Source organism: Mus caroli, chromosome 9 (genome assembly GCF_900094665.2).
Source record: "Mus caroli chromosome 9, CAROLI_EIJ_v1.1, whole genome shotgun sequence".
Taxonomy (NCBI): Eukaryota; Metazoa; Chordata; class Mammalia; order Rodentia; family Muridae; genus Mus; species Mus caroli.
This window is the reverse complement of record NC_034578.1, coordinates 39,135,937-39,146,378: the sequence shown is the minus strand read 5'-3', so window position 1 is coordinate 39,146,378 and position 10,442 is coordinate 39,135,937. Positions and strand designations below refer to the sequence as shown.

Genomic DNA, 10,442 nt, shown 5'->3' with positions numbered 1-10,442 from the left:
ATGGCCTCCAAGGTTTGCCTCACCCACTTCCTGATTGGCTATTTCAAAAATTCAATTCAATAGAGATATTGTGGGCAGTTGCTCTCAACCTTCTCTGGCCAAGATTTGCATGTCAGCCCATAACATGAGTCATGAGCCCGAGGTTGGATTGGCTGCTCCTGAGCTAGAGTCAGGCTGTGTAATGAGGAAGGTCAGTTTGGTTGAGGATTTCAAAATCATACTTGGCAGTAAATCTGCCAAAGATGTCACTTCATCAGGAACTGAGCAATTTCCACTCCTTTTGTACAGCTGTGGGTAAGGTAGGTCACAGGGATGGCTTCTTCTCTTACAATCTGGGCTGCCTGCATGAGGAATGCCATTTCCTTAGGGTATGGACCTCACATCTAGACATGGAGAACAGAGAATCCCTACCTTATAGTGATTATGAGACTCTGAGATTGTGTGTGTGTGTGTGTGCGTGTGTGTGTGTGTGTGAGAGAGAGAGAGAGAGAGAGAGAGAGAGAGAGAGAGAGAGAGAGAGAGAGATCTGCTTCATAGAAAGTGCTCAATAAATGGTGATACACATCTCAAACTCAACACTTAATTTCGGAATAGCACAGGATGCTTAACTCAGTTTAAAGTGAAATTTTCAGGATGGGGGAGATGGGTCAGCAGCTAAGAGCATCTGCTCCTCTTGCAGAGGACCTGGATTCAATTTCCAGCACCCACAAGGTGGCTCACAGGTGCCTAGAACTAGGTTCCAGGGATCCGCAATCCTCCTCCTGGCCCACATTCATGTAGGCAAACACATAAACATGAAATAAATAAATATAAAAAATAAAGAAAAGGAGCTTTCCTCTAATCAGAGCCTTCATTGTGGAATATTTGAAGTTTGTTCCTGTTTTTCATTTTTTGTTCAATAGATCTCCAGGAAATCTTCATTTCTGTGTCTTACTGTTCCATCATTAATCTTCGGACACACTGTCCTCTAATTCATCAGTGGAGTCTCAACTGTCTTTAAGAGTTTTAAGCAATTTTTTCATGTTTTTGGTTAACTAAAAATAATACCTTCTTTTTTTATAAGATTTGTGCCACAGTGACTTTTTGTATTATGATTTTTAAAAAGAGAGGGAAGAAGGAATATTTTAAGTGACTTTGAAGTCTCAGCTAATCACATATTTTAAATGCTATGACGTATTTAGGGCTACTTATATTTTTCTTTAAACATCTTGCATGTATCTCTGTATTGCCTTCCTTGGCACCATGACCAGAACAATTTGAGAGAAAGACATGATTTGGGTTGACTCAGAAGTGTCCATCCGTCATGGCAAGGATGGCGAGGCCCAATGGCCTGTCCATAGGCATCAGGAAGCAGAGGAAGGCTTGCGGTGCTCTGGGCTTCCCCTTTACCCATTTTACTTCATGGGTACCCCAGAGCACCACCGTAACATTCACCTTGTGGGTGGATTTCCTCACCTCCTAATTCTCTCCAGAAATGCCCCCAGGTGGCGATAAATCCAGTCAGATTGACCATAAAGATGATGCATCACAATTCTGCTCTAGAACATTTGTTATTCTCACCTATGGATAAAATTTCTGTCCTATCAAGTGATGAAATAAAAATCTGCTTCTTTATCTCATTGTAACTTTCAAGGAATGTAATATAATCAAGGAGACAGAAAGGGGGGATGGAGTGCACACCCCCTCTCCTCCCACATTTCTGCTCTGCTTCTCGGGCAGGAGAGATAGAGTCCTATACCCCCTACAATCTTGGATCTAAGAATCTGTGGTGTTTAATCTCTTGGCTGTGCCCTCAGTAGATTGGCAGGAGTGTGGGAGAGAGCACACTTCTCTCAGGAGCTGCCTTCCTCGCCAATATCTCCCCTGTGCCTGGATGAGCCAATAGTAGAGGAGGGAAAGGGTCCAGTAGACCTCTCAGTTATGCTAAATTCTCCAGCACAGCTTTCTATTGTAATTTGTACCATGTACTCCTCTAACACTTTTTTTAATTTAATTTTTTATGTATTAATCATTCCATTTGTTTAAATCTCAAATGATACCACACTTCCCGGTTACCCCTCCACCAGCTCCCCATGCCATATCTACCTTCTCTCCTGTCCCCTTTGCCTATATGAGGATGCTCCCCCCCACACACACACCCTCTCCTGCACCATCACTCCAGCATCCCCCCTACACTGGGACCAAGGGCCTCCCTTCTCATTGCTACATATGTATCTGGAGCCATGGACCCCTCCATGTATACTTCTTGGTGGGTGGTCTAGTCTCTGGGAGCACACTGGGTGGTCCAGCCAGCCTATGTTGTTTTTCCTATGGAGTCCATCTAACACTTCTTAAAAGGAGGCTCCTTACCCCCAGTCCCCATGTCACAAGTGCTTCACACATTGACACTTTCTGCTGTGTCTTTGTGTGAGCCATGCAATCCCATGGTTTGAATGACTTCTGCCTCCGTGGTTTATCTTAATAAATACGAATCTGTGCTGAATATGATATGAAACCGTCTAAGACTGTTTAGTATACAACTAGCAAACTGCATGTAGTAGCCTGGTCAGGTGTGGAGGTGGAGACCTTGCAGGCAGCAGCCAGTGGGAGCTGAAAGCCACCATATTGGCTTGAGTACAAATGACACTGGACTGTCAAGAACACTAGTTCCTTTTTATGTCAGCCAAGGTGAGCTGAGATCTCAAACTAAGCCAACAGGGTTCTTGTCATGGGCAGAAATCTCTTTCTTGAGAAGAGGGGTGTGAATCATTTGGGTTGCTAAATTATAAAGCAACTGCAGTTTTGTGTGCATGTCACGACCTGTAGGCAAGGACAAGGCTAAAAAAACCAAGAAGGCTCCACTCAGCCAGGCCTTCTAGAAAATTCAGAAGTGGAACATGGAGGTAGTCTATGCAATTTTGGAAACAACAAATATTGGCAAGAAATACATTTTAAAATTAGACATATTATTTAAACACACACACACACACACAGAGAGAGAGAGAGAGAGAGAGAGAGAGAGAGAGAGAGAGAGAGAGAGAGAGAGAGAGGTTCTGTTTCCTGGTTGAAGTTGAAGAGTGAGTGTATTTAAAGTGTTGTCCAGAAGCAGCAGGAAAATACAGAATCAAGAGTTAGGTGGGATAGAAGAAGCAAATAGCAAATGTTGGGAAGTCCTCTTAGGACAGGCCAAGCTCAGTAGGATAGGATGAACTGTGAGATTGGGGCTTGTGTGTCAAGTGATGTAGTATATCAGATAACTTAGGCAAACATAAGAAATGCAAGCTGACTTATGAAAATCGGATTATAGAAGATCGAATGAATTAACAAGAGGGTAAGGGTAGCACCCACCCCTGCACCCTCCCATTATAAAGCAAAACGGGTCTGGTGCAATGGCACACACCGTTATTTCCAAGAGAGATGACAATAGTGGCAATCAAAGGCGTTCCAGGCTCACAGAATTGCAGGAAGTCGATTTTAAACCTTTTAATACATTAAAAACCTGGGTCCCCAACCCCTCAAACTAAAACAATATAATACTTTTAATGTTTTTGAAATTGCAAACAGAACAATACTAGCTAATACTTCATTGCATGCTTATTATATTCTTGGCATTTTTCTAATTATGTGATATCTAATGGTCAACTTCTTCCCAATAACCAATATGAGATTAATATAATTACAACCCGTATTTTACAAATGAGGAAACTGAGGAATAAAAGAATGGGGCTGATTGGCACGAGGTTACAGTGTCAATAAGTGTGAAGATGGGATTGAGGCTCAGGAGTTGGCACCAAAGCCCAGTTGATTTGTCTGTTGGTGGCTTAATTCTTCTCTGAAACTTAGTTCGATGTAGCTGTGCTCAAACTTTCTAATCTAGCCAAGGGTGACCTTGAACTTCTGATATTGCTGCCTTTCCTGTCCATAGGCTGAGGTGACAACTGTGAACTGTTCCCTACTGCAAGCCTGTGCTTCTAATTATGGTGCAGGAGCCTTCATTATGGAAAGAGGTCATCAAAGAAACAATGGAACGTTGGAATCCACTATGCTCACGTGGGAACACGTGCACTCTGTGACTCATTTGCTTCATTCAATAACATGCTCATACAGCGACCTGAACTTTGTGTAACTGCGTGGATATACCTCAGGATTGGCAGTGGAGGTGGCGACAGTATCCAAGTACAGAAGAAGGAATGTGTAGGTAGGAGCTATCCGGAAGATGTCACACGGGAGGCAAGCGCACCTGAAGGGTGAGGAAAATCCTTCAGGGAAGAGGGAGGAGAGCGGAAATCGAAGGCTTCTCAGGCTCTCGGTGTTTCAGGGAGTTGATTTTAAACCTTTCAACAGGTTGTGGATGGAGTGAAGAGTTTTAACCATGCTTCTGTAAAACCGTTATTCACTTGATGCACGTAGGATTGTTATTGTTGCTTCTGAATTGAAGCTACAGCCTTGGAGAAGCCTTCCATCAGGCACACTGGAGATTCTCTAACTCACCACCAGATGGACCTATTTGATATGTTGTTTTCCAAGAAAAAGCAACCAATTTCATAATGAAGTCTTTCTGACAGGGATTTAGATTACTTATTTTTAAAATAATATTTAACCTTGAATTTTTGATATAGTCAAAAAGTCACTTATACATGGTAATGAATAAATGTACCTATGTACTATGTGTCACTATGTACATAGTGTCAGTGAAAACAAATACCCGCATAGGCAAAGTGTTTGTTGCCGGTTATTTCTTTTTTAGATTGGGGTTTCATCTATCTTGGGATGACCTCAAACTCATGTGGCCAAGGATGACCTTGGACTTCTGATCTTAGAGCTTCTGCTAAGTCAACATGCCCTGTTTACTCTGGGCTGGAGATCAGATTCAGAGGTTTATGTGTGCTTAGCAAGCAAGCATTCTACAACTAAGCCACAACCCCATCTCTGAAGCGGGGTGATTTGGGTGTTTGGTGTTGGTTTGGGTTGGTGTTTGTCTTTTTTACTGTTTTGGGGGTCAAAGCCAAGGTTTCCCGAATGCCTGGCAAATGTTCTCCTACTGAGCTGCCTGCCCAGCTGAAAATCTTTACAACTATCTCCAAGCTTAAGGAACAGAATATAGCCAAATAAATCCTTGAAACCAATGTGACACTCTCCCATCTTACTTTCCTTTGTACATGGATCAACAACCATGATGAATTATAAATTAACAGCTATTCTGAAAAATCACTTGCAGTGTGATACGTGACTAAGTGTGTGTGTGTATGTGTGTGTGTGTGTGTGAGAGAGAGAGAGAGAGAGAGAGAGAGAGAGAAATTTAACTAAGTTTTGCAAAGCATATTAAAATCATCAAGTTATATGTATTTTTGTCTGACATGTATTTTTTTTTTCTTACATGGGACCCACTGGTGTCTCTCTCTTGGTGACAGAGACTGGGTGACAACTCCTCTGCCTTAGAGATCTCATTTTTTGATCTCTTGAGATACATAGGGATGCCCAGTGTCTTAGTCGAGGTTTCTATTCCTGCACAATAGACTATGACCAAATCATGACCAAAAAGCAAGTTGGGGAGAAAAGGGTTTATTCAGCTTACACTTTCCACATTCCTGTTAATCACCAAAGGAGGTCAGGACTGGAACTCAAGCAGGTCAGGAAGCAGGAGCTGATGCAGAGGCCATGGAGGGATGTTACTTACTGGCTTGCGTCCCCTGGCTTGCTCAGCCTACTCTCTTATAGAACCCAAGACTACCAGCCCAGAGATGGTCCTACCCACAAGGGGCCCTTCCCCCTTGATCACTAATTGAGAAAATGCCCCACAGCTGGATCTCATGGAGACACTTCCCCAACTGAAGCTCCTTTCTCTGTGATAACTACAGCCTGTGTCAAGTTGACACACAAAATCGGCCAGTACACCCAGTCTTTTGACCTTGGCCCAATGACCACCAAGTGTGATGGGTTCTGCTCTCTCCATTCCGACTGACTCACCTCTGGGATGTCTTTTTCCCAGCCTCATGTACTCTCAGACATGAGCTCTGTGAAATTCACCTACTGGTACCCACACTTGGCCTCTATATCGACTAGGTAATCTGTCTGACCCTGCCTGGCATTGAAAGTATTCCACAGCCACGATGAGTGTAACCAAAAACACCATTTCCAACTCTTGGCTGAGACTCCTGCTGCTAGGATGGCCCAAAGGAGGGGAAGCTCAGGTCAGAAGGAGCCACCAGGCCCTTACTTTAAATGTGAAAAAAAAAAAAAAAAAAGCCCATTGGGCCCATGCCTAGCCAAATTCTTGAAGACCTACTCAACCCTGCCTCTCTTCCTTTCCCTGACCACAATTTGCATACTCTCTCACTCTCCAAAGTTCCCAAAGCTCTCTCATCCTCTGCACCCTTCTCCAGTTAGTCCCTTCCCCTTCCCCTCTCCTCCCCCCAAATAGCCCTTCCCCTCTCCCTTGTTTCTTTTACCCCTTTCCTTCATCCAGTCTTTATCCTCTATCTTGTCTCTTCTTCCTGTCCTTTGTCCCTCAGAGGCAAATACATCTCCTTGGTCCCAAGAACTTGGTCTATGGGATGTCTTGAGCTGATACCAGTCCCTTCAAGTGGTTATTCAAGCAAAGGATTGCTTCATTCTGCTCCTTACTCCATACTGTTACCTCTGATTCACCCACAAGGATGTCTCCTCTTCTCTCATCATTCCCCCCGTGGCTCTGTGAGTCTCCCATTGTCTTCTCCCATGGTGAGGCAAGTATTTGTGGAGGATGTTGTAGCTTGAATAGAAGGTGTCTTCCATAGGCCTCAATGTTCTAACATCTGTTCTAACATCTGGTTCCCTGTTGAGGATTCATGATGATGTGGCTGTTGTGTAGCAGTTTTCTGCAAGGCCACTACTTTGGAGGAAAATTTCTTAGGACATAGACTGTAAGGAAAGAGAAATGGTAGTGAGGACAGGATGCTGACAGTGAGGTGAAACAACTGGATGCTGGGAGGGTAGTATTTCATTTTGCAGGGAGGCTCTGTTAAGACAGGAAGGAAACAACCCATAATAGCTTCAGGAGGTCCTTGAAACTGACCAGATTGACTAGGTCTCTCCATCCTAAAGAGTATAAACAGTACAGACTGCTGAGAGTAGATCTCAAACAAGCCCAGGCACCTGGAAGAAGAGGCCAGACAAACTGCCTGGAGGAAACAAGAGCTAGTTGAGCTATCTATCTGGAAGAGGCTCAAGCCAACTGAGACATCTGGAAAGGACACTCTCCAACCTGTTGAGCGGCCTGCAAGATGAACAATGCTCTCAGGTTCCCAGCTTTGACAGGCTGCTTGGCTGTGGTTTGTTAATACTGTTGTCTCTGAGTCATTTCGATCCTGTAAGTAACCCCTCATCCATTATTAACCCCATTAAAGCCCAGTGGTTCATCAAGTCAGATTTGGTGGTGTCCATACTTTGAGTAAGTGTGTGTGTGTGTGTGTGTGTGTGTGTGTGTGNGAGAGAGAGAGAGAGAGAGAGAGAGAGAGAGAGAGAGAGATGCACTTCCCTGGGAGAAGTCTGTTACACAACAGTAGGGAGGCTGTAGAGCCTTTAGAAGTTGGAAGATAGAGGAAGTGAGCAAGAGGGTGGGGGTTGGGTGGAGGTGGGACTTAAAGTTTATAGCTTAACCCATTGTTTCAGCCTGAGCTCTCTGTGTCTCTTGATCTGTCTAGGCAGAACAGACTGTCTGCTGTAAATTCACATTGCCATAGGCAGCACCACAACCACTTTTCTCACCGACCAATGGACCATCGTATCCCCTTAAGCCATTAGCTAAACTATTCTCTTCTCCTTAAATTGCTTCTGTCAAGGGTCCTGTCACAATGACATATACAAGAACTAACACAGGGAGATGGGCAAGTTTATCATCTGAGGTCTTCTCCAGTGAGATATATGTTATAAACCCTAATGACATAGCTATTTCTAGCCGGGCAGTGGTGGCACATGCCTTTCATCTCAGCACTCGGGAGGTAGAGGCAGGCGAATTTCTGAGTTTGAGGCCAGCCTGGTCTACAAAGTGAGTTCCCAGACAGCCAGAGCTACACAGAGAAACCCTGTCTCAAAACAAAACAAAACAAAAAAAAAGGAAACAAACAAAAAAAAAGCTATTTCTAATGACATAGTTTCTAGAAGTCGGGTGGATTCCATACAAATGCTTTTATATATGCATGTGTATATATTTCAGAAAGGTTCTACAGTAGTAGGTTCCCACATGGTTCTTAAATGTCTTTAGAATTTAAATAGAATTACCGAATAGTGGGGGTTGGGGTGACAGTATCTCTCCTTAATTATAGCCCCGCTCCAGGGAAGGATTAGCAGCTTTGGAGTTATTAAGAAGCGAGGTCCCCATAGAGCCTGTCTTACAGATTATTACTGTTATTCTTGGTTGCCCTTCAGAACTTGTTTGTAAGACCCTACTGCTGAAGACAGTACATACTTGAGTTATGAAACATTGAGAAGTTAATCTGGCAATGACCAGGAAGCTGTGCTGTCCCTTTAAAAGAACTGTGGCCTATGTTCGAGTTTGTTTTCTTGTACTGTTACGAATTCCAAAAGTCAACTGGGGGAGAAAGTTTCTTGGCCTTACATGACCTGATCATAGTCCATCACTGACGGAAGTCAAGACAGGAACTTAAGCAAACACTGTGGAGTGCTGCCTACAGGCTTACTCTCCATGGCTTACTCAGTCTGTTTCCTTATAGACCTCAGGACCACCTGCCCAGGGATGGCACTGCCCACAGTGAGTTGCCCCCTACATAATTCTGTAATCAAGAAAATTCCTCCAACAACTTGCCTACAGGCCACTCTGACGGAGGCAATTTCTCAATTGGGATAACCTCTTCCCAAATGACTCTAGCTTGTGGGCCAACCAGCACACCCTGGCTTCGCCTAAATAAATGCCTGGTAGAGGGAAAATCAACCTCCGCTGTTGAAAGAACACATTGCTCACAGCTTGCTGTACCTAGAGCATCCACAACCCATGTCCTGAATACATAGCAGCTCCAGAACACTGGATGGCAGACAAGCCAATTGAGGTATTTACCCTTTGTACATCCCCTGGTCCTATCAGGCTGTCTCTCTTATCCTCCCCACTAAAACAGGCTCTGACGTAGTTGACCAGGTAGAATCCACATTCAGGTTCTTAAGATCACGAGCGGGCTCTACACTGATGTAAACTTCCTTGCCATTTTTATACATTCAGCTAACCTTTATAAGACCAGTAGACTTTATTTCTAACTTGTAACTCCGGGGCCACTCTGCTATTCATCAAATTGTGCGCGAGGAGACCAAGAACATGCTCTCATAAATGAGAAAGATCTTTGTGGAAACCACCCAGGTCTCTATCTTCCAGACCGATAAGGCAGTTTCTCAAATTCGTTAGGCACCCTTTCAAGTTTGGCATCCAGTGTGTTAACCTGACTCAAACTGGCATACCACCCAAAGAGACAGTGATAATTTTGTACATGCACACAATGTGTTTAGATCAAGTCCACCCTGCATTCCTTCCAGCCCAATCCAATTCTCTCCCATATACTCCCTCCCAAGTTCATGTTTCCCCTTCCTTCACAGGTTGGAATTCAATAAATGATAAGGAGAAACATAGACCTCTGCACCAGAGAGGATGAAATCTGGCCCTTACTGTATATACCACACACGGGATGAACTCAAATGGATAAAGGACTTAAAACTGAAAGGCCTGATGTTACAGTCCAAGTGGAACACTTACAGACCACCACACACATGAGGCTCAATGAGAGTCATGTATTAGGCAGAGACAATTAGCGGGTTAATTCCTTGGAAGAGTTCTCGACACTGAAGCTCAAGGGCGCAGGATTTCTATGAGCAAGAACTGCAATGGCATCATTTTCAGGGCTAGGTCAGGGGAACCTTGGGACAACTGTTTTCTCAAAACACTTGACACCCCCTTTCCTAACTCTGCTCATTACCTTTCTTGCTTTAATGCTTCCTATAAAATGTGGCCAACACTTCTGAGCTCCCTGCTCGCCTGACCCCTTCCCTGAGCCTGTCCCCTAAATGTCCACTTACACCGCTTATCCTTTACGCACTGTGACTGGTTTCTCTCTACGTCTGGCTCATCGCCGTGTTATATTTTGAGGAGAGAGCCTCCAGAGCTTTCTAAGGCCAGTCCGTGAGTTCTGGACTCATTTGTCCCGCTGCCGTCTGAATTGAAATACATTTTTAAACCAAGAGATGGCCATTGAGGTGGCTCAGTGGATAAAGGTGCTTGCAGCCCAAGTCTGAAGACCTGAGTTCTATCCCTGGAATCCAAATGACGGAAGGAAAGAACCAACTCTTGCAAGTTGTTCTTTGTCCTCCATACATGTGCTGTGACATTGATGGGCTCATGCTTGTACATACACATGAACGCTCTCTCACACATATAACTCTCTCTCTCTCTCTCTCTCTCTCTCTCTCTCTCTCTCTCTCTCTCT

At 44.1% G+C, this 10,442-nt stretch overlaps 1 long non-coding RNA gene across 1 annotated transcript; it reads left to right on the top strand.

The window, feature by feature from the left end:
- The first annotated feature begins 227 nt into the window (after nt 1-227).
- LOC110302087 lies at nt 228-5,190 on the top strand. Its single transcript, XR_002378770.1, has 2 exons — nt 228-299; nt 3,905-5,190. It is a non-coding gene; the product is annotated as an uncharacterized LOC110302087 (long non-coding RNA).
- Nucleotides 5,191-10,442: the final 5,252 nt, after the last annotated feature.